The 24,540-nt window shown below is 38.6% G+C and overlaps 1 protein-coding gene across 1 annotated transcript in view; it reads left to right on the top strand.

Moving 5' to 3' along the window:
* The window catches only part of LYST (lysosomal trafficking regulator), a 187,660-nt gene that overhangs the window by 5,140 nt on the left and 157,980 nt on the right, over positions 1-24,540 (top strand). The window contains exon 2 of the mRNA XM_040624366.1: positions 24,219-24,308. The gene's annotated coding sequence lies outside the window, so the exon portion shown is untranslated. The remainder of the gene's footprint in view (positions 1-24,218; positions 24,309-24,540) is intronic.

Genomic DNA, 24,540 nt, shown 5'->3' with positions numbered 1-24,540 from the left:
TGGGCTGCCTCTTAGTTTTTCTGACTGTTTCCTTGGCTGTGCAGAAACTTTTAACCTTGATGAAGTCCCATAAATTCATTTTATCTTTTGTTTCTCTTGCCTTTGGGGATGTGTCATGAAAAAGGTTGCTTTGGCCGATGTCGTAGAGGTTGTTGCCTATGTTCTCCTCTAGAATTTTGATGGATTCCTGTCTCACATCGAGGTCTTTCATCCATTTGGAGTTTATTTTTGTGTATGGTGTGAGAGAGTGGTCAAGTTTCATTCTTTTGCATGTAGCTGTCCAATTTTCCCAGCACCATTTATTGAAGAGACTGTCTTTTTCCCACCGGATGTTTTTTCCTGCTTTATCAAATATTAGTTGCCCAAAGAGCCGAGGGTCCATTTCTGGGCTCTCTATTCTGTTCCATTGGTCTATGTGTCTGTTTTTGTGCCAGTACCATGCTGTCTTTGTGATCACAGCTTTGTAGTACAGCTCGAAATCCGGCATTGTGATGCCCCCAGCTTTGTTTTTCCTTTTCAACAGTTCCTTGGAGATTCGGGGCCTTTTCTGTTTCCATACAAATTTAAGGACTATTTGTTCCAGTTCTTTGAAAAATGTCCTCGGTGTTTTGATCGGGATAGCATTGAAAGTGTAGATTGCTCTGGGTAGCATGGACATTTTAACTATGTTAATTCTTCCAATCCATGAGCATGGAATATCTTTCCATCTTTTTATGTCTTCCTCAATGTCTTTCAAGAGTGATTTATAGTTTCTAGAATATAGGTCCTTTACGTCTCTGGTTAAGTTAATTCCAAGGTAACGTATGGTTTTTGGTGCTATTGTAAATGGGATGGATTCCCTAATTTCTCTTTCTTCGGTCTCGTTATTCGTGTATAGAAATGCAACTGATTTCTGAGCATTGATTTTGTATCCCGCCACGTTACTGAATTGCTCTATAACTTCTAATAGTTTGGGAGTGGCTTCTTTTGGGTTTTCCATATAGAGTATCATGTCATCTGCAAAGAGAGACATTTTGACTTCTTCTTTGCCAATTTGAATACCTTTGATCCCTTTTTGTCGTCTGATTGCTGTTGCAAGGACTTCTAGTACTATGTTGAATAATAGTGGCGAGAGTGGGCATCCTTGTCGAGTTCCTGATCTTAAGGGAAAGGCTTCCAGCTTTTCCCCATTGAGAATAATATTTGCAGTAGGCTTTTCATAGATGGCTTTTATGAGATTGAGAAATGTACCTTCTATTCCTACACTCTGAAGGGTTTTAATCAGGAAAGGATGCTGTATTTTGTCAAATGCTTTTTCGGCATCGATTGAGAGGATCATATGGTTCCTGAGTCTTTTCTTGTTGATATGATGTATCACGCTGATTGATTTGCGAATATTGAACCACGCTTGCATCCCAGGTATGAATCCCACTTGATCGTGATGGATAATCCTTTTAATGTACTGTTGGATTCTATTAGCAAGTATCTTGTTGAGGATTTTGGCGTCCATATTCATTAGGGAAATCGGTCTGTAATTCTCCTTTTTGAGGGGGTCTTTGCCTGGTTTGGGGATCAAGGTAATATTGGCCTCATAGAATGAGTTTGGTAGCTTTCCTTCTGTTTCTATTTTTTGAAATAGCTTTAGGAGAATAGGTATTATTTCTTCTTTGAATGTTTGGTAGAATTCCCCAGGAAAACCGTCCGGGCCTGGAGTTTTGTTATTTGGAAGGTTGTTTATCACTGACTCAATTTCTTCATAATTAATTGGCCTGTTTAAGGAATCAATTTCTTCCGGTTTCAATCTTGGTAGTTTATAGGTTTCCAGGAAGGATTCCATCTCTTCCAGATTGCTTAGTTTATTGGCATATAGCTGTTGATAAAAATTTCTAATAATCCTTCCAATTTCAATGGTGTTCGTCGTGACCTCTCCTTTTTCATTCATAATTTTAATAATCTGGGTCCTTTCTCTTTTCTTTTGGATAAGTCTTGCCAGTGGTCTGTCAATTTTATTGATTCTCTCAAAGAACCAGCTTCTAGTCCTGTTGATCTGCTCTACTGTACTTCTGGTTTCTGCTTGATTGATTTCAGCTCTAATTTTGGTCAACTGCTTCCTCGTGCGTGGATTAGGCCTGTCCCTCTGTTGCTGTTCCAGCTTCTTGAGGTGAGAATATAAAAACTGCATTTTAGATTTTTCTATTCTTTTGAGTGAGGCTTGGATGGCTATGTATTTCCCCCTTAGGACTGCCTTTGCAGTATCCCATAGGTTTTGGACTGTTGTATTTTCATTCTCATTGGTCTCCATAAATTGTTTAATTTGATTTTTGATTTCCTGGTTTATCGAGTCATTCCTGAGCAGGATGGTTCTTAGTCTCCAAGTGTTTGAGTTTCTTCCAAATTTTTCCTTGTGGTTGAGTTCCAATTTCAGAGCGTTGTGGTCTGAGAATATGCAGGGGATAATTTCAATCTTTTGGTATCGGTTGAGACCTGTTTTGTGTCCCAGAACATGGTCTATTCTTGAGAATGTTCCATGGGCATTAGAATAGAATGAGTATTCTTTGGTTCTGGGGTGTAGTGTTCTATATATATCTATGAGGTCCAACTCGTCGAGTATGGCATTCAAAGCCTTTGATTCTTTGCTTAGTTTTTGCCAGGGTGTTCTGTCTATTTCTGAGAGTGGAGTGTTGAGGTCCCCTACTATTAATGTATTTTTATTTATATGTCTCTTTATTCTGGTTAAGAGTTGGCTTGTGTATCTTGCTGCTCCCCTGTTGGGGGCATATATATTTATAATTGTCATATCCACTTGTTGAATACTTCCCTTAAGAATAATATAGTGCCCTTCTGCATCTCTAACTATAGTCTGTAGTTTAAAATCCAATTTATCTGATATGAGAATTGCTACCCCAGCTTTCTTTTGAGGTCCATTTGCGTGAAAGATGGTACTCCATCCCCTTACTCTCAGTCTGAATGCATCTTTGGGTTCGAAATGAGTCTCTTGTAGACAGCAAATGGATGGGTCATTTCTTTTTATCCAATCTGCAACCCTGTGGCGTTTTATGGGATGGTTCAAACCATTTACATTAAGACTGATTACTGAGAGATATGATTTTAATGTTGCCATGTTGCCAGTAAAGTCTTTGTTTGTATTGGCTGTGACTTTCTGTTCTGTATCACTCTTGGGGCCTTTTTACTTTTATAGAACCCCCCGTAATATCTCCTGTAGGGCTGGTTTCGTGGTTACAAAATTGGTTAGTGACTGGCGATTCTGAAATGTCTTTATTTCTCCATCAATTCTGAATGACAGCCTTGCTGGATAAAGGATCCTTGGCTGCATGTTTTTCTCTGAAAGAGCTTTAAATATGCTCCCCCAACCCTTTCTCTCATTCCAGGTCTGTGTAGACAGGTCTGACGTAATTCTGATGCTTTTGCCTTGGTACGTGAGAAATTTCTTTGCCCTGGCCGCTTTCAATACTGTATCCTTGCATCTAATATTTGCGAATTGCACTATGACGTGACGTGGCGTAGGTTTGTCGTGGTTGAGCTTGGGAGGGGTCCTCTCTGCCTCTTGGACACGAATGTTTGTTTCCCTTGCTAGATTAGGGAAGTTTTCAGCTACAATTTGTTCAAATATCTCTTCTAGACCTCTGTTTTTCTCCACCCCCTCGGGGATGCCGATGATTCTAACATTGGATCGTTTCATTGAGTCAGTAATCTCCCGTAACCTACATTCGTGGGCGTGGATTTTTTTAAGACCATCTTCTATTTTCATTTTTTCCTCTATTAACCCATCCTCCAATTCACTAACCCGTTCCTCTGCTTCTGCGACCCTGGCCGTCAGAGCCTCTAGTTTTGCCTGCATTTGGCTCATAGAATTTTTAATTTCTGTCAGATTCGCTCTCATTTCTGTCCTTAGGGATTCTATATTCTCAGTAACCTTTTCGTTAATAGTTTTTTCAATTCTACTCATCATTTTGACCATCGTTACTCTGAATTCCATTTCTGATAATTTGGTTACATCCATATCCATTATTTCTGTGGCAGAGGCCACAGAATCACTGTCTTTTCTTTGCTGGGGGGGGCTTCTCCTTCTTGTCATTCTGATGAAGAGAGGTTGCGGGGTTTCCAGAGCCCAAATTATTGACTGGGTCCCAGGCCGTGCCCCTTGTTTTATAGGGATCTTAGGGATGTGGGCTTCTTCTTTAAAGATTTTATTTATTTATTTATGTGGCAGCCAACCAGCAAGAGAGGGAACAGAAGCAGGGGAGTGGGAGAGGAAGAAGCAGGCTCCCAGCGGAGGAGCCCGATGAGGGACTCCTTTCCGGAACGCCGGGATCACGCCCTAAGCCGAAGACAGGCGCTCAATGACTGCACCACCCAGGCGCCTTTAACTCCATTACTGTTGGTGCTGCTCAACCCTGCAGCGTCCCGGGATGTGCGCCCCACACCCGGTGTCCCAGCCCTCACTTCCAGGGCCGGCACATCTCTGTCCTTTGTGTTTCTAACGTCGCCAGCCGCCCCGCGCGCTCCAGAAGCTCCTGGTCTCAGTCTGGATCCCGTGAGCACACCGGGATTCCCGTGTTCCGCGAGATGCCTGGTGGCGCACGCACCCGGCTCACGGTCTCAGTCTGCTGTTTTGCGGGTGCTGGGTGCCGTCCGCAAGCCCCACCTGCTCCCCAGTGCAGGTGGCTACCGCTTCCCGGCGCCCGAACGCGGCGGCTCCCTCCCCCTTCCGTTTATCTTCTGATATCTGTGCACGGTTTCATGGCTCCCCGCTTCGTACCTCAGTACTCAGCGCTGGAGATGTTCATTTGTAGAGATCCAGATGCATCTTCCTGCGTCTCAGGGTGGTTCCGTGGTTGTTTAGGCTGGTCTGGTACCTATCCAGCTCGACTCGGGGGACTGGCTGAAAAAGGTGTCTCCTACTCCTCCGCCATCGTAACTCCTGCAACAGTAGTTATTTTCTCTGTTGGAACCGAGTCACATGTAATTAAAAATTTCAAAATATATAGGTCAGTCTAGAACTCAGAAGTCTAAACCAAATTTAAAATGTCTTCATTCATTCAGTAAACACATCCTTTCAAATACTTTTGGTAAGGAAGAGAGGACAGTGGGTGGAAGCTTGAGCAGGGAGATCCGATTGGGGAAAGTTTGCTTTTCCTTAAAGATGAAAGAGTCAAGGAACTTTAGTGGACTGATGGGAAGGGTCCATTGAAGAGGAAAGAAAATCGAAGTCACAAAAATTGAAGTTGCAAGAGAAAGAAGATAATCAGACATAACTTCAGAGGAAATGGAAGGGTTGGGAACAAGAGCGCAGGTGAAAGGGTTACCCTGAAGAAGAGCAGTGATGCATCTTCATATTTAAAAAAAAAGAAAAGGAAATAGAGAGTAGGTACTGATATAATATAGGTACATGTCCAGGATGGCATCTCTTGTCTCCAAGGAGCCAGGTTATCTGCTGAAATTGAGGAGGAAGAACATGGGTTGGGGTATGTATCATGGGAAAAGTTACTGTTGTGATTGGGAGAGGGGCTTGACCAGGGACCACTGACCTAATTGCTGAATAGTGATAAACTCCATTGAAATAACAAATGAGGAAAGCAGCCAATCAGAATGGTTAAACAGTTTTCTCCAGTAGCTCTACATAATGGTGCAGAAAGCATATAGTTAGACTGAATCTGGATGGGGATTGGAAGGGAGGGTATGATGTAGAACTTGGGTTGGGGGGTGGTATAGAGTCAAGGAACTGAGAGTGATAATGAGGTTGCTAACTGAAGGGCTGAACCAGAGGTATCCTGCTTTATTAAGGAAGACAGCCAAGCCAAGATGGGGCTGATAAATGTGCAGAACAAAGAGGGTGAAGAATCTCAATGAGTAACTTGTAGGATTAATGGAAGTAAAGGAGTACTAGGGATGGAAAAATAGGCACATGGTGTGAGGTCCTAACTTTGAGATTCTGGAGTTGGAACAATTGCAGGTGATGATAAGGGCCAAAGTATGACCAATGTTAGTAGGTAGCCAAGATTAACAGTGCTAATTACAGCAATTGTAATATTAATAAAAGCTACGATTTATCAAGTACTATATACTAGTCACTAAATGCTTTCCATAGGTTATCATACTTATTTTTCACCTGCTAAACTATGCTCACCCTCTACAAAGTAGGGTCATTAAGGAAAAGGTGATCAAAGAGCTCTGAATCCTAGTATGTTAGGATAATTTGTTTTTATAGATAACGCAGCCCTCAGAATAAGAGATCTTGTATGGAGAGAAAGACAGGAGTTGTATGACAAAGTTCTCAGTAAATGGAGATGAAAACCTCAACATCAGTAGTTGACAGCTATAAATATAGCTATAATGTAGCCTTAAAAAATGGATAAAATGGTATAATAATGAGGCACAAGTCACCTTGGGAACCAGGTGATAACCAGAATAATGCTAACTTGTCTTCCTGGCCTGGGATCTGGGAGTATATAGTGATGTATTAAGAGGAGGAGATGAAATGATCCTCTTATGTAAAGGGAGAGAATATAGGGATGTTTCTTAGCAATGGAACTAGGTTTCCTAAAGCTAGGGAGTAAAGAATTCAGGGAGGAAGGAAGACTCATCTCATTGTGTGCAAAAAATCAGAAAGGTTGGATGGGCAAGTAGGGTGATCATATAATTTATGGAACAAACAGGTGTTATTTTGAAAATGAAAAGAATGTCATTAATAATTACTCTGGGACAGCAAATATAAACCAGGACTGTCGTAGGCAAATCAAGATGTTTAGTCATATCAGTGCCAGGTAACTAGAGGAGTTATCACCTTGGAAAGGGGCTGTGGATGTTGAGAATGAATGAATTGAGCCCTAAATTAGAGGGATGTGAATGGAGCTTCCTAACCTAAGATTATTCTGTCTAACCCTATAATACTGCCCTAAAATGTTCTGGGTATGTTTTGTTCTATAAGAGTCTGGAGATTTGAAAGTTCTGGATTCATCTCTATATGAAGATTTGGAATCCATTAACATATAGGTCATACTAGAAACCTTAGAAGTGGATGAGATCATCAAAAGAAAACACAAAGAGAAGTGAGGAGAAGGACAGAATCCAGAGGCTCACCGACATGAAGGAGCTGGCAAAGAAGATTCTGACTAAGGAGACTGAGAAGAAGTGGTTAGCAGGGTAGAAGAAAAGCCGAAAGAGATTTGGTATCTCACAAATCCAGAAAGAGAGGTTCAAGAAATGAATGATTAGTAGTCTCATATGCCTTATGTTCCTCAGAGAGATCAAATAAGATAAGGACTGGAATGTGTCCATTGGCAGTTAGAAGGTTGTTGTTGATCTTGGCCTGACTAGTTTTTGTAGAAGAATTTGGGTAAAAATCAGACTGCAGTACACAGAGAGGTGAGGTGAGGTGAGACAGGAAAACCACTTCAAGTGGAGACTACCCTTGAGTAATCTTGAAAGAGGGAGGTGTTAATAGGATATACATATATATTTATTTTAGGCAGTGAAGAAACTGATAGAGATGAGGGGTTAAAAACTAGGAGGGAGCTGGATTTCCGACCAGTGCCTCCTGTAAGGTCTAGTTAGTAATTTTGTTGTAATGGAAAGAGTGAAAGTAAGAGGAAGATACATTTTAAATTAAGTAAGACAAACTTTGTAATAACTACAACTTATCAAAAGCTGAAATAGAAAATCTTTATTGAAGAGAGAGAATTCCTAACTTGGTGAAACACTAAAAAGTGACGTTTAGGTTGTGCACTAACTCTAGGATTCCATTTTTTTTTCTCTACATATTTGGGGGGGGCGAGGGGCGTGTGCACATAAGCATAAGGTTTATTAGTTCAGGATTCCTGAACCCGTAACACTGATTTTTTAAAAAATAATTTGTGTTGATTCGTTTTTATCAAGTAGCTTTGACCAAAGTTACTTTCTCTATATGCAACATTAACACGTCAGGAACACTGCCAGCACATTTTAGAGCTTGAAAAGTCACAAGAGATAAATTCCATCTTATTATTCTCTACATGGGGAATCAAAGATCTAGGGATGCTGGAGCATGGATTTAGGCACAGAGCCTCAGTCTGACTCACATTGCAGAATTGTATCTCCTACAACCTGCTAGATTTTTATTCCAGCTATTTTCTTGTTGCTAAGGCATCTTCTCCTTTCATTCTTTGACGCTGACAGATTATAGAAGACCAACTTTTTAAATAAGTAAAATAGAGGTCCTAACATATGGACTTCTTGTGATAGATGAACAAAATGCTCTTGAGAGCTTGCTTGAAAATTGTAAAATGTTATAAAGTTATTTTTATTATTAATGTAAATGAAGGGCTTGGAAAAGTTGAACTTTCTTATAAGGTATCTTTTGCAAAGTCTCTTTTAAGAAGTCTCGTCTCTCTGGCACCTGGGTGGCTCAGTCGGTTGAGCATCTGACTCTTGGTTCCTGCTCAGTGCGTAATCTCAGGGTCATGGGATACACCCCCACCTCCATGGGGCTCCGTGCTGGCTTGTGCACTCTCTCACTCTCATATGGGTAAATAAATCTTAAAAATTTTTTTTTTTAAATTAAAAATTAAAAGAAAAGAAAGTCTCTTCTCTCTTAAGAAGCCGAAAAGAATATAGGCTTCTAGACCAGAGAAATGTAGTTTCTAGAAACAGCTTATCGAACTTACTGGCTATCATGCTTGACTATTTCTGGATATTTCAACTGTCTAAAATCATACCAGTAATATTTCTGTTATATGGTACTTGTGAATATTGTTATATATAATTATATTTGATACAATATGATTATATAATTTATATATATTATATATTGTATGTCATATATATTTGGGACAATGCTTGAAGTCTAGTTATGTATTTGATAAATATTGAGAAATATTAACTTTCCTCTTCTTCTTGTATTTTTGTTTCTTTGACATGTTATTTCTTATTTATTTATTATTGAAATATAATTAACATAGTGTTATATTAGTATCAGGTGTAGGATATAATGATTCAGCAATTCTGTATGTTACTCAATGCTCATCACGATACGGGTACTTCTAAGCCCCTTTATCTATTTCACCCATTCCCCCACCTACCTCTCTTCTGGCAACCACCAGTTTGCCCTCTGTATTTAAGAGTCTGGGGGTTTTGTTCATTTCTCTTGTTTTCTTTGTTTGTTCACTTATTTTGTTTCTTAAACTCCACGTATGAGTGAAATCATAACATATTTGTCTTTCTCTGACTGACTTATTACACTTAGCATTATACCCTCTAACTCCATCCTTGTCATTGCAAATGGCAAGCCTGCATTCTCTTTTATGTCTGAGTAATATTCCATTGTATACATAAACCACATCTTTATCCATTCATCTATTGATGGACACTTGGGTTGTTTCCACATCTTAGCTATTATAAATAATGCTGCGATAAACATAGAGGTGCATATATCTTTTTGATTGGTGTTTCCACTTTCTTTGGGTAAATACCCAGTAGTGGAATTACTGGATTATATGGTAATTCTATTTTTAATTTTTTGAGGACCCTCCGTACTGTTTTCCCTCATAGCTGTACTAGTGTGCATTTCTACCAACAGTGCACCAGGGTTCCTTTCTCTCCACATCCTCAACTTATTTCTTGCCTTTTTGATTCTAGCCATTCTGCCAGGTGTAAGATGATATCTTATTGTGGTTCTGATTTGCATTTTTCTGATGATTAACAATGTTGAGTATTTTTTTCCTGTGTCTGTTGTCCATTTATATGTCTTCTTTGGAAGAATGTGTATTCAGGTCCTGTTGGCCATTTATTAATCTGATTATTCATTTTTTGGTATCAGCTTATATAAATTCTTTATATATTTTGGATATTAGCCCCTTATCAGATATATCATTTGCAGATATCTTCTGCCATTCAGCAGGTCGCCTTTTTGTTTTGTTGATGGTTTCTTTCACTGTGCAGAAGCTTTTTATTTTGGTGTAATCATAATAGTTTAATTTTGCTTTTGTTTTTTCTTGCCTTAGGAGATATATCAAGAAAAACATTTCTATGGTGGTATCAAAGACATTACTGTCTGAGCTCTCTTCTGGGATTTTTATGGTTTCAGGTCTCACGTTTAGGTCTCCAATCCATTTTGAATTTATTTCTGTGTATGGTATAAGGAAGTGGCCCGGTACAGACCGTCTTTTTCCCATTGTATATTCTTGCCTCCTTTGTTGTAAATCAAATGACCATATAAGCATGGGTTTATTTCTGGGCTCTCTATTATCTTTTTTGATATATGTTTCTGTTTTTGTGCCAGTACCATACTGTTTTGATTACTACAGCTTTGTATATATTGAAATCTGAGATTGTGATACTAGCTTTGTTCTTCTTTCTCAAGATTGCTTTGCCTAACACTAATTTAAAGGGATTCATGTATCCCTTTGTTTATATCAGCATCATTTACAATAGCCAAATTATGGAAGCAGCCAAAATGTCTATCAATAGATGAATGGAGAAAGAAGATGTGTTGTGTATATATATATATATGTATAACGGACTATTACTCAACCATAAAAGAGAATGAAATCTTGCCATTTGCAACGACATGGTTGGAGCTAGAGAGTATAATGCTAAGTGAAATAAGTCAATCAGAGAAAGACAAATACCATATGATTTCACTCATATGTGGAATTTAAGAAACAAAACAAATGAGCAAAGGGGAAAAAAAAGAAAGAGACAAACCAAGAAACAGACTCTTAAATACAGAGAACAAACTGACGGTTACCAGAGGGGAGTTGGGCAGGGGGTTGGGTGAAATAGGTGATGGGGATTAAGGAGTACCCTTGTCATGATGAGCACAGGGTGATGTACAGAAGTGTTGAATCACTATGTTGTACACCTGAAACTAATATAACACTGAATGTTAACTATGCTGGAATTAAAATTTTAAAAAACACTAAAAAAAAAGATTGCTTTGGCTATTTGGGTTCTTTTGTGGTTCCATGTAAATTTTAGTATTATTATAGTTTTGTGAAAAATGTTGTTGGCTATTTTTTGTCTACTTTTACTCCTGTTTTTTGACATGGTTTAACCGTGTCCCATCCCCAGGATTGTTGTTGGGATGGATTTGCTATGTTTTTGGAATTTGTTCTTGTGCTTAACTGTTTCAAAGTTAACTGTGTCTTTGCTTATTGGAAATATATTTTGGTTAAGTATATTTAATTTTTTTGTTGTAGCATTTCGTTTTTGGCCAAATGTGTTTTTAGTAATTTATTTAGCATCAGTGAAACCAATTCTATATGCTTGTTTGAGTATTATAAAGAGCAGTAATAGTATATTAATTTTTTCCTTTCTCTTCCATCTTTAAGATTGCTCCGATCAAAACGTGATTTGCTACAACAGAATTCTTATTAGTTCTGTAGTTCACTTGTTTGAGTTCCTTAGATGGAAGAAGAATAAGCATAATTGCATACATATTATTTCAACAGTGTAATTATTATACTGAGTTTGGATGAGTGTGAAATTAAAACGATGCTAGGAATGATTTCCTCCTTCATTATATTAATGTGGCTTATTTGAAAGGGCAACAAAACATTTATCAGTTCGTAAAATGCATTCATTGTTATTGCTTCTGGGTATTAATTCATTGAAGTGCACAGTTTAGTGTATCCTGGCCAATGGCAAAAGAAGGTTTTCTCGGTGTAACTTGTAGAACAGCTGCTTATACCTATCAGCTTGCTTTTATGCTACTTTTTAATATTCGCTTGTCTAGACTTTATTAGATCTTTAATGCATTATGAGTTAGAGTTTATTAAAGCTTAAAGTCCTTTACTGTTTTCTGGATTTCCTCTTTAATAATGTTTCCAAAGGTGGTAATGCTGGTAACTGTTCTTGAGGGTTTTTTTTGTTGGCCTTATTTGAATATTTTGGAGAATAGTTCTGAAGTCATATGTTCCATACAGCTGAAACATATTTACTTTCTCTACATTTTATTTCTTTTTTTTTTAGATTTTATTTATTTATTTGACAGAGATAGAGACAGCCAGCGAGAGAGGGAACACAAGCAGGGGGAGTGGGAGAGGAAGAAGCAGGCTCACAGCCGAAGAGCCTGATGTGGGGCTCGATCCCATAACTCCGGGATCACGCCCTGAGCCGAAAGCAGACGCTTAACCGCTGTGCCACCCAGGTGCCCCTCTACATTTTATTTCTTAAAAATAGAATCCCGGTAAGGTAGTTTTGACAAAACTTGATTATGCACAATTTAAGGAAACATTTAGAATATATTTGTGTATATATATATATATATATATATATACACAAACCAGCTCTTATATATATATATATATTTTTAAAGATTTTATTTATTTATTTATATAAATAAATATATATATATATATATTTTAAAGTTCACAGCCTAAAAGATATTTAGAGATCATCTAGTTTTGTTTTTGTTTTAATATGTATAAGAAGAATGGGGATCAGAAAGGTTAAGCATTTTGCCTGAAATCCTTAAAGAGTGTTTGAGGCAAAACAAAAAACCAAAATTCTCTGGACTTTTAGTGTAATATTTTTTCTACTATGCCACCAACCTCTTGAACATTTTAATGCACTTTAAGAAAGTAATCTCATAGCCAAAAGATGCCTTATACAATATGCAAAGTGATAGTGTTTGGTTTCTAGTATGTAATTCATTTATAGCTTTAACCCTTTGTCTTTGCATGTGTCTACATTTAAACCGTGGTGGTAGAAACTAAATTGTGATGATACTCAATGAGGCAGAAAAAAATATTAAGTGTAGGTTGAATCTGAAATGCATTTGCTTAATATATATCCCTTTTTTATTTCTGTTCTCTATCACTCTCACTCCCTATGCCCTTCTCTCCTACCATCCATCCATCTTCATGGATGGTTAGAGAGCAGTAGATTAAGCAGCTGGATCTGAATTTGATCTCACTGTTAATCTTTCTTGATGTGAAATGTTTTATAGCAGTAAATGCATTTGTCTGTACTTGACTACCTCAACTAAAAGGTTTTTAGAATGAAGCTAATTTTCACTGTGACTGTAAGAATTATGGAGGAGTAAGAAGAAACTATTGCTGTGTACACTTATGTGGTGTCTTCAAGGCTTGTACGTATCCGTGTTCAGTATTTCTGAAACTGATTTTACAGAATCTTTTACCTTATACAAAATATGTATTAAAAAGTACTGATCATTGTGGTGTTGCTATGGAAATTATTTTTATTATTTTCATTTCACATTTAGGATAAGACGTCAAGCTATGTTTATAGTGTCTCTTTAAGAGGTATGGAAAACCATTATTTCTAGAATTGATTTTAAATAACTCTTAAACTGTATACTCTGCATTATAATCTTTAACATAGGAAGAATAAACACCCAAGATTTTATTGCTGAAGTTTTTTGTTTTTAATCGAAAAAAAATTTGGTGAAGTTTTTACGTGTTTCTGTAGCACTTTCCTTAGGACCTTAAATGCTTGCTAAGAAACGGAAAAAGGCTTTTGTAAATGTGGCTGTTTATTTCTTAGAGCTTTAGCTGTGGGAAGATTTCCTAAAGGAATTTGAATATTCAAATGTTTTCTATCCAAGTTAGTATTAAGTGAATTGGTGTTTATTTGTTGAGCTCTTACTATTTGTGGCACTGTGTTAGGCAAAAAAAGATTTTTATATTTTTTAACAAATGAGCCCCAATTCCCCTTCTTAAGGGAAGTATAATCTAGTTTGGAAAGAAGCAATACAATATTGTAACACAATGCGGTGAGTCCTAAGAGGCATGTAGAAAGTAATTAACTGGGAATTAATAGGAATTTCTGTAGCAGCAGCAACGTGACAAAACACATTAGTGAAATAGTGTTGAGAAAGTGAGTACCCTTAGGAGGAATTATGGGGTGGTAGAGTGTGTCCTGAGATGTATCAAGAAATTGGGAAGGTTAGACGGTGAGGGAAGTACAGAGAATAATAATAATAATAATAAATAATAATAATAATAATAATAGAAGAAGAAGAAGAAGAAGAAGAAGAAGAGGAGGAGGAGGAGGAGGAGGAGGAGGTAGTTGGAAACTTACTCCCTAGGAATTGGAGTGTCACTTATTTTAAGAAATGTGAATGACATTTTTAGCAGTTGTAGAATTTGGATTGAACGGAAAGTAGGCCGGGCAGAGTGACCAGTTAAGAGGTTGGCAGTATTGCAAGTGAGAGAAGGGATGAGGGCATGAGGATGCTCAGGGTTCAGGTTAGAGGGGAAGAACCAGATTCTAGGTAATGATCGCTAATCGCTTATTAAGTACTGATCTTCCTACAGTCTGCCAGGCACTGTGCAGTGCATTTTCTTTGCGTTATCTCATGTAGTTTAAATATCCACAACTACTTGACGTGTTCTTAGATAAGACTGAGGCTTAGAGAGAGGAAGCCGAGAAGCCAAGATCATAGAGTTAGCAAGTGGCTGCTGTCAAACTGAAGAACCGACTGGGCCCCAGAATAAGTGCTATTCTGGTTTCTTCCTGAGTAACTGGGTAGAGGCCATCAACTGAAATAGGAGTGAGGAAGGAAGAGCTGGTTTGTTGGAGGGAGGAGTTAATGATTGCCTGGGAGAATAAAATTTGTATGCAGAATACAGACAGATTGCCTGCGTCTGAATCTTGCCTCTGACACTTAGTAGCTCTGTGACCTGAAGCAGTTGTTTAACCTGCTTCAGCTTCTAACATGCGACAAGTAGGGATATAATTGTACTTATGAGATTGTTATGAGGATTAAACCAATAGCTGTAGTGGAGCGCTTTTAGGAGTGCCTGATGGGTAGTAGTCATTTGTAGATGGCAGCTACATCATCATCATCATTATCATTATTCTGTAGAAATCCTGATCTGTTTTGAGGATGTATGAGCTTTTCAGTGTAAAACTTCTAGCACATTCCTTCTAGCAGGGATGTAAAGCCTGGGGAGATGATCTACCTGGATGAGCCTTCATAGCTCTGTTTATTGCCACCTCACTATAACCACAAGTGTCTCAATTTCCATTCTTTTGTGGTGCTTAGGATCAAACCCAGGTTCTTCGGAGACATCTGGTTGCCCAATTTGTTTATTTTAGGGAAAATGAACTGCTTGTTGAAGGGCTTAACTTTGATACATTTTGGTGTGACTTCCTCTGAATTTATTTTAAAATTCTGCCTTGCTACACGGTGCCTGGGCCAGCTTTGTCAAATGAGGAGCCATGATGACTTCTCTCTGGGCCAATCACAGGTGTCCAGGCAAGCACGATAGAGAGTGTTGACCAAGACGTTGTGGGCTTAGAGAGGGGGAGGGGAGCAGGTGGTGTTGTTTGTCGACTCCCCAAAATATGATAAAAAATAGTATGTTCACTTTTCTGGGTCTACTGCTTTCTTAGATTTCTACCCTTGGCCCCTGAACTACTGCCCTTTTCATTTTATTGAGTTTAATCAGCCTATGCAATTCTACATTAATTGAAAATATTTCATTCAGCACATTTTTGTGTTTTAACTTAGCCTAAAGGCATAATACAGAATAAAAGTAGGAACAGTACAACTGTCCCCCCCCCCATTTACTGGTTAAGGATTATTATAGTCCTACATTTTTTTTTAAAAAAGATTTTGTTCATTTATCTATTTGACAGATAGCACAAGCAGGGAGAGAAGGAGAGGGAGAAGCAGGCTCCCTGCCAAGCAGGGAGCCTGATGCAGAGGCTGGATCCCAGGACCCCGGGATCATGACCTGAGCTGAAGGCAGCTCTTAACTGACTGAGCCACCCAGGCGCCCCTATAGTCCTACATTTTTAATATGGAACATCTACATCAGAGCCAACTTCTACCCCTCTTATGTTGTAATTACACTTAGAACTGAAGGTGTTACTTCTTGGTAAAATGTAAATACTTCTTTCTAGGAGGAGCAGAGTTTTTGTTTCTTGTTTTTTTTTTTTCCCCAGTTCATTTACTTCTTGACATAAATGGGAAATGTGGAAACACGTGGAGAAAGATAACATGAAAGCTATAGAACACCTTGAGAAGTTTGGGGTGGCAGGATATTTGCCTGGAGGGGTGAAACAGTGTGGGATAGAGAGGCAGGATTACTGCCTGCTTGCAGTTGCACTCTGTGTAGCAAGCAGAAGTTTGCAGAGAGGTTTTTGAAGCTTGTTTCCAGGTGTACAGATTACAATCTAGCGGACTCGAGTAAAGGTTCTGGATAACATTTAGAGATAGTATTTAGTGTTAAGGAAACTTCTTTGCCCATTGTCTAATTTTTAATTGACCTGACAGAAGAAGAAAAGCTGTGTCTTCTAAACTTGGCTGTTTTAGTTCTGGTTAATTAGCTCTAAAAATATCATATAACTTCTAAGACAACTGTCATGGGACCTAACCATGGGACTGTGGACCTGTGGGCTTCAGCTTTTGTCACCTGTAGAATGTGGCGATGGAGAATACGATGTCTAAAGTTTCTACTATTGTGAAAATGTGTTATTCTAACTTATTCACATTCATACCTTTATTTATTTCACTTATGAAATGGCAGAAATAGTGTTATCATTATTTTCCCCAAAGCGTTTTTAATTTTTAGTGATGTGTTGCAAAGAATATATGAGATCTTTGGGAAAGTCATTAATCAATCTATATTCAATATATATTGACCTCTGGAGAGATGGGATTTAACATAATTAAATTGATAATTTAGCATAAGTAATTAATAGTTCATAACGAGCAACCCTTATTTTCAGGGTTCTGATTCAAAAGAATTCATTGAATATTTATTATTCTGCGTCATATTGTGTTTGATCCTCTCAATAAGCCTGCAGTTGATAGCAGTCTCCTTCTTTTTGGTACATAATAATATTTCTAAAAAAATATTCTTTCCAGTGGTAATTTCTCTAATATTATTTTAATTAAGAAATTTAGGCAAGGACATAATATTATTTTTAAAATGAATTTACCAGGATTTTGGGCATTTGGTGAAAGTTAGGAGTGGAGCCCTTCAGATACTACCATTTCATGAGGAAAATGTATGATTTCTAATCACGTTCTAAGAGTAAAGTTCATTATTATAAACTTTTTTATTGTCTTTTTTTCTCTGCTCCTTTTTTGTAGAAGTCACAAGACATGGAAAAGACAAAATATACTGGTACTTTCTACTTTTATTTTCGGTGCTTCCTTGAAAACTGTGTGGTCATAAAGCCTAACATTGACATTTCCATATGCACTGCTCTGAGGAAAGGTTGTAATGATCGCTTTCTTCCTCCAGATGGCACTCTCTGCCGTCACCTAGTGCTAGGCACTTAAAGGGAACTATATTTACCAAGAATATTTACTGATGTTATATAATCTTCGAAGCTCTACATAGTAACTCTGTGGGATAGACATTTCATGGAAAAGGAAGCCAAACATCACACAGTTCCATGTGGCGGGTAGTTATTGCTAGATTCACACTCTTCTGCCTTTATTGTCACCACTGTCACAATGCTGTTTGACTATTCACAACAAATTCAAAACCTAGGAAAATAGAGTGCGTAAGCAGCTTAGTAAATATTTATTGAGTAAGTAATAAATCTTGGTTGAATTTATGGTGAATGAATGATCGAGTTTTTGGGGAACTTGGTGACGTAGGGAGCCCTAATTATCCTGTTACTGAGCTTGAGATTCTATTTTTAGTGGTCACTGTAATATTTTTGGTAGCACTGATTAAAATACAGAAATGACAAGGTATTTTAAAATGCCTAAAACTGAAGAACATAGGCAGTAATGACTTGGTGTAGGGAGGAGGTGTAGTAGTTTTATACAGCATGTCAAGGAAATGACTGTGTCAAAATCCACAAGACTGAGGGTGATAGCTTAATTCTGTGATCTTTTGGATAATGGGTTGTGGCAATTAATCACAGAAACAGAATAGAGCTAAGATATCATAGTCAACTATCCAAATGTCTGTGGGGAGTCTCACTCAATAAGAGCAGAGCCGCTACTGACTAATTTTATTGACCATTTCATTTCCAGAAGGTTAAGGAGATAATGAGGAGCTGATAACTCTGAGCCCAATTTCGACTCACTATGAGGGCTTAATTAGACAAGTGGACATAATGGAATCCTGAGAAAGACCCATGTCATTCATTTAACAAATTCAACAAATAGCTGTGCCACATACTGTTCTAGATGCTGTAGATTTTGCAGTAAATGCAAAAGACAAAATCCCTGTCATCAAGGAGTTTTCGTTTTAAGAGCTAACAATGGGGGTGCCTGGGTGGCACAGTCGTTAAGCGTCTGCCTTCGGCTCAGGGCGTGATCCTGGCATTCTGGGATCGAGCCCCACATCAGGCTTCTCTGCTGGAAGCCTGCTTCTTCCTCTCCCACTCCCCCTGCTTGTGCTCCCTCTCTCCCTGGCTGTCTCTCTCTCTGTCAAATAAATAAATAAAATCTTAAAAAAAAAAAAAAAGAGCTAACAATGATCTGCTGTCCAAATAACTAGCCTCGTGGTTACTTAACTGCAGTGACCTTAACTTGCATTTCAGACACCTGCTTGCTTGGTTACACTCTGGATGTTATCATCTGGAACTGCTTGTTTCAGAAATCTAAAAATTCCAATATCCTTTATTCCTTCATGGTTTTTTTCTTTTTAATATTCCCTCATTTTTTATTCTTCAGAGAGAGAGATTGCCTGCCTGTATTTCAACTTGTGTATCAACATCTGCCTGTCCTCTTTCTCTTTCCTAGCCAGCCTATATCCCAGTTTTGACCATATGGACTGTTCGCTCACTTGCACCTTAGTTCTCTTTCCCTCCCTCCACCCACCAAAGCTCCCATTTCTACATCAGTGATACAATCGGCACTATCTACTACTAGATCCAAGCAGCTGAGCCCTGCTGGAGAATCTCAACCATCTGAGAAAAGTGATTCTACCCGAAATTCATGGTTTTCAACCTCTCCTGAGCTCTCAGCCCACCAGAAGGTCCTTTTATTTATCTTTGGTCACTACTCTCCCCGTCCTTATTTTCCTGCTTCTCATTTTGCATTTTGATACCAAACTTAACCATAATTCTGTTAGGGACTTGACTTGAGCTGCTGTTTCTGTCAGTATGCCTTTCTTCCCCCTTTCTCTCTTCCTTTACATGTTCAACTTTTAGTGAAAGATTACATCCTTCGTGAAGCTTCCCTGACTACTCAAATTAGATTTGGTGTCCTCTTATCACTCAGTACACAACACCCTGTGTATTGGTTTGCCTTTGCCACCATAATGGGACCTTCTTAGAGGCAGAGTCTGAAATTACTTTCACATTTTGTGTTCTTAGTGCCTAGCACAAAGTGGGTGTTTTAGTAAATGGTAAATGAATAAGTAAGAAACAGGAAGAGGAATATGGAGGAAAGCTGGCATATAGAGAATTAGAAATGCAGGGTTCCCTCCCCCCAAAAAAGAAATATAGAGTTCCTAAATTTCAAAGTAAAGATAGATATAATGCCATGAATACAGTCCCCAGAAGGGAAAGTGTGTGTAAGGTGGCCATAGGAAGAGTTTTTATTGAACAACTGGAAATAGTATGTGAAGAAAAGAGCAAGGTCAAGTGGTCAGATGAACTCATATTTTAAAATAACCTGTGCAGAAGAAGGAAAGAAGAATATGTAACAAAAATCTATAGATGTAGGTACCGATATCTCATATAAAAGAGGAGTACAACCCTAAGAGAATAATGAGCTGAGGTTTTGAAAAAGGTTAAGGCTGACCTTTTACATTTTATATATAGAAGATGAAAACAGCAAGCTTGTTTGAAACAAACTGGCCCCCAGATGGTAGCCACACTTGCGGTGAGCATGGCATAGTATACAGAAGTTGCATCACTATGTTGTACATCTGAAACCAAGGTAACACTGTGTGTCAACTATACTCAAATTTAAAGATTAAAAAAAAAACCTGACTCTATAATTGTATACAGAGAGTAAATGAAACTTCTCAGCTTCTGTTTTGTTTCTGACTTCTCTGACATGAAGAATGATCTCCACACAGATTAATAAACCTGGATATAAGAATAATAATAGAAAGTTTAAGCCCACGATCAGAGAGGAGATTGCACCAGAACCTCTGGCTGCTCTAAATGAGCTCACATCACAGGTTCAGATTCCAAGAAAATGTGTTAATGTCATTGATGAGCAGGTAATCTTTGAGCAATTCTGGGGAATTGGAACACTTTTAGAAGACAGTGGAGGACGAAAGTTCCAAAATTATAAAACAAGAACATAGATTCCATAGACTTTAGTGAGCTTGATGTTACCTCCACAAAGATTCTAGAGATCAATTTAAAAGATTCTCAAATATTTACGGATGGAAAAGATGAGCAGTAAGGGTTACCAGCGTTTTCTAAGAATAATTCCTTCCAGATAACCCAGTTTCCACCTTTGGCAGGGACGCTGCATGCACAGATGGGAGAATGCTGTGCCTGTAATCTATCTAGACTCCCATAAGGTATTTGACATCCTCCGTTCTGTCATGCCATGCTTGCAAACATGTTGGGGAATTGGACTGCGCTACGGGTCCAGGGATTGAACAGCCGAACTCCATCCTAGTTACTAATGGCAGCCTCGTGGGAAGTCTCTCACGGGCGCTGTTTTTGACCCTGTTCCACTCATCAGTTAACACCTCCTCCTACTTCTCACTCTCAGCCGGCAACCTTGCAGTTTATTTCACTAAGAAAAGAGAAGCACCCGAATCTTGGTCATTCACTGCCAGATACACCAACCTTCCTGCGTGTGCTCATGTGCTCTGCCATCCTTTTTGTTCCATTACGTGAACTGCCAGTATTCCTAGCACCCGTCCATCAGATCCTCTTCATACTGCCCACTCACTGCTCCTGTAATTACCTCCTCTCATTCTAGTTTTTCATCTGTGTTCCTTTCTCCATTGGAGAAACATGCTATATAAACATACTATTGTAGTATCTCGGGTTACAAACATGCTGTAATGTAACTTGTTAAAAAACAAAACAAAACAAAACAAAAGCACCACCTCTCCCATCCCATGTTCTCTTCAGCTACCCCCCACCTCCTTGCCACCCTTTATGGCAGAACTTCTGAAAAGAGCTGTCTTAAACTCCTTGCCTCTGCTTCCTCACCCCCTTTGCCACTCCACTGAGACCACTCTTTGACAAGGTTGTCAGTAACTTCCATGTTGCTAAATGCAGTGGTCAGTTCCCAGTTTTCATCTTACTCAACCTTTCAGCAATATTTGACACAGTTGGTCAGTCTTTCCTGCTTCAAGCTTTCTTTATCTGGTTTTTGGGAGGCACTACTCTCCTGATTTTTCTCCTGCCCTACTTGCTCTCCTTCTCAGTCTCCTGTGCTGGCTTCTCCTCCTCTCCCTGACTCAGGGATGCTAACTAACCCCAGGGCTCAGTCCTAAATCTCCTCTTTGCTTCATTTATACACATTCTCTAGGTCCCCACTGATCAGTATGATAGCCACTAGCCACAGCCCTGTCATTGCAGAAGGTTCTGTTGGACAGCACTGCTCTGGGTTATGTCATCCAGCTAGTCCTGTTTAAACACATCTATATGCTGATAACTCCCATATTGAGTCATCAATTCCAGCCTCCCCACCTGATCTCCAGTTTGGCATATCCTTGGTGTCCTTTGCTTGGTTTCCACACCACCTGTCAAACCTAACATGGCTAACATTGAACTTTATTTTCCCTCTCATCCTGCTCTTCTGTCAGTCTTGTCTATCACTAAGCAGTGCTGTTCCTCACACAGGCTTAAAAAACCTTGCAGACTCTCTGGGGTGGGAGGCAGGCAGGAAGGAGACTTCCGTTCTTACGGAGAAACAGTTCCGGGGGAAGACTTCTGTTTCATCTCTCCACACCTTACTTCAGTCCCTGGCAAGTGGAAACGAGTGACTTTTCTCACTCTTTGTAATACTTTTTAACTTCTCTTGCCCTCAACATCCAATGCATCAAACATAAACTAATCTCAAAGCCCTGGAATACTTTTCCCAGATGCTCACGTGACCCATTTTCCTACTTTATTCAGGCTTCTGCTCTTCAGACAGTCCTTGTCACCCTATCTGAAGTAGCATTCCTGTCACTCTGTACCCTTACTCTTTTACTTTTTATAGCATTTAGCACTGCCTGACATTACAATATGTTTGGTTTTTGTCTGTTTCTACCTTACTGGAATCCATGAGGGTAGGAATTTTGTTTTTGCTCTATTCCCAGTGCCAAAAATAGTAGCCGGCAGGTAATAAATGTTCCATAAATATTTGTTGAATTAAATGCCATATTAATGAAATTTCTAATGAAATAAAACTAAGAGGTATAGCTAATACACTGTCAGGTTTTTGCTTTTTGTTTTGGCCATTTGTGTTTTATACTTTACTGGTCCCCATATTAGAAAAACTTATTATTTTTCTGAGGTCGCTTATATGATTATAGATACTTTGTTATTATGCTTTTCATTTATTTTAATATAAAAATTCTGGTACTATTGTTGCGAGCAAGTTTTATTTATTATGACATTATAATAGTTGCATTAGAAGTTGAATATGATAGCAATAATGATGATTTTTAAATTTGGCATTTTAGCTATAAAGTAGAAAAAAGAAATAAGACGGGGTCCCTGTCCTTAAGGAATTCATGACCTCGGGGATAAGACAGTCATAAGTACCTACAGAGTGTTTGTATAGTTTAGAAACAGAGGCAAATACATATAATGCCCTTAGGACGTCTTCAGTCTATTTTTTAAAACTCTGTTTGCAGACGTCATGGGCACCCCGCGTAATACAGGATGATAAAAGTTAGAATGCAGCTGTGTTTATCGACGGTGGTGGCCGAGTAAAGGAGGTCACAACTGTGCTGGCTGATAGAATTGCAATCTTGGATAGAGTGAAACTCCATGGACATCCAAGCTGGGCTGTGCAAAATACAGATAAAGAAGCCATCCCAGTTTAAGAGCATTAGAGAAATCCCTCGGCATGGCCTAGAAATGTCTCCTGATAGCAGAGAAAAACAGATAGATCCAGTGGTCTGTCAGCTTCCACTTCTAATGGCCATGCTGAGTTCCCTGGAATCACTGTAGCAGCTCAAGACAGATGGCTCCACCTTGTTGTAGTCCGCACCAGGGGGTAGTCAGAGTCACAACAGTTAATAAAATACCATCTTTCTGCTCATAATTTGATTGATAGTTGCCCCTTCTATAATTTTAGAGTTGAAAATAGGTGGGTGATTTGTATCACTGAGGATGCAGCAGGAGCAGGTATGGAGGGTGTATTGAGACTTCATTCCAGGGCTTTTTCATTCGGTTGCAGTTGATGCACTGGCCATTGGTGCCCCAAGTGGGGTAGTAGGACTGCAGTCTGGCCTGTGCTTGGATAGCTGTGTGCCTGACACGGGGCTGACCAGTTTGGGAAAATGTGTTTTTCCTGCATCACGCAAAGCCCTGTGTAGTCGCAACAGCAGCTAATCTCATTTCCTGCCTCTTTTATCCTCAAGTCCCCAGAATAACATGGTACGAGTACTGTTTGCCAAGTTGAAGGGAATTCAAGAAAGTTCTCTAGATTTGGGCATTTTGAAGGAATTAAAGATCATTCTGATTTAAAAACTCGTGCTTCGAAATAAACATTCATGGCTGCCTTGTACCTGTAATAAGGAAATATTTTTTATGCCTCTGCCTAGGCACAACTATAGAGAAGGGAAAACAGGTAAACTAAAAAGCATTTGTTGCTACCCCAGAAGTAGGAATTTATCCTTTAGTATTCAGAAATAGCCTTCATTGTATTGTACACAAAAGGTTAATTCATTTTTAAAACTTCAACAAGGATATGAAATTTGGTGGTAGTTTATTCGTTGTTTGGTTTTAATATTTTTCTGATTTTCATATATCCTTGAATACCTTTTGCTCCCACAGGAGAGTGATAACTTGGCTACCCGTAGTATGTATGTAGATGGTATTCCATTGCCTCCTAGATTCAGTGTTAAGCAGAGTGATAAGTTGGATTCTCCTTCCTTTATGGTTAACTGGTGGTTTACCTGGAGGTTATAAGGAGTTGGGAACAGAAGAGGAGTAGGGAGCCGTGATCAAGTTGCCTTGTTCAGATCAAGTATGTTCCAACACTTCCTCTCTCAAGACTCCATTGTTGGAGCTCTAGAAATTTTTTAGTGTGTTCTTGAGGTTTAAAAACTTAATTGGCTTTTTGTATCAAATATGAAGACTGGCCATTGGTTTTTGTGTCAGAACTTTGTTAAAATTATTTGTGTTTTACTATTATCATTAATATGTTTGTCTTTTTTTAATAGGTGAAGCTTTATTCTAAGAATATTTATTTCATCTGATTCATGAGCTCAAATTATAAGGACTCTAAATGTTACAGAAGTGTTGAGAGATTGGTAAGTATTTAATGTGGTAGAGATGAGCAGTCAAAATACTTGTTTCAGTCTAAGCCTTTGAAACGACATAATTATGTGACATTGATTAAACCCCAAAGTACAAACAACTAAACTTTTCGTTAGTAGAGATGGATGTATAAATTTTGGCGTATTCATACAATGGCATATTGCATAATGGTTTAAAGGAACAAACATAATGTTGAGAGGAGAAATGAAGTTATAAAATGATACA

This window comes from Ursus maritimus, unplaced genomic scaffold (assembly GCF_017311325.1).
Source record: "Ursus maritimus isolate PB19 unplaced genomic scaffold, ASM1731132v1 scaffold_7, whole genome shotgun sequence".
In the NCBI taxonomy this organism is placed as follows: Eukaryota; Metazoa; Chordata; class Mammalia; order Carnivora; family Ursidae; genus Ursus; species Ursus maritimus.
This window is presented reverse-complemented; position numbering and strand designations above follow the sequence as displayed.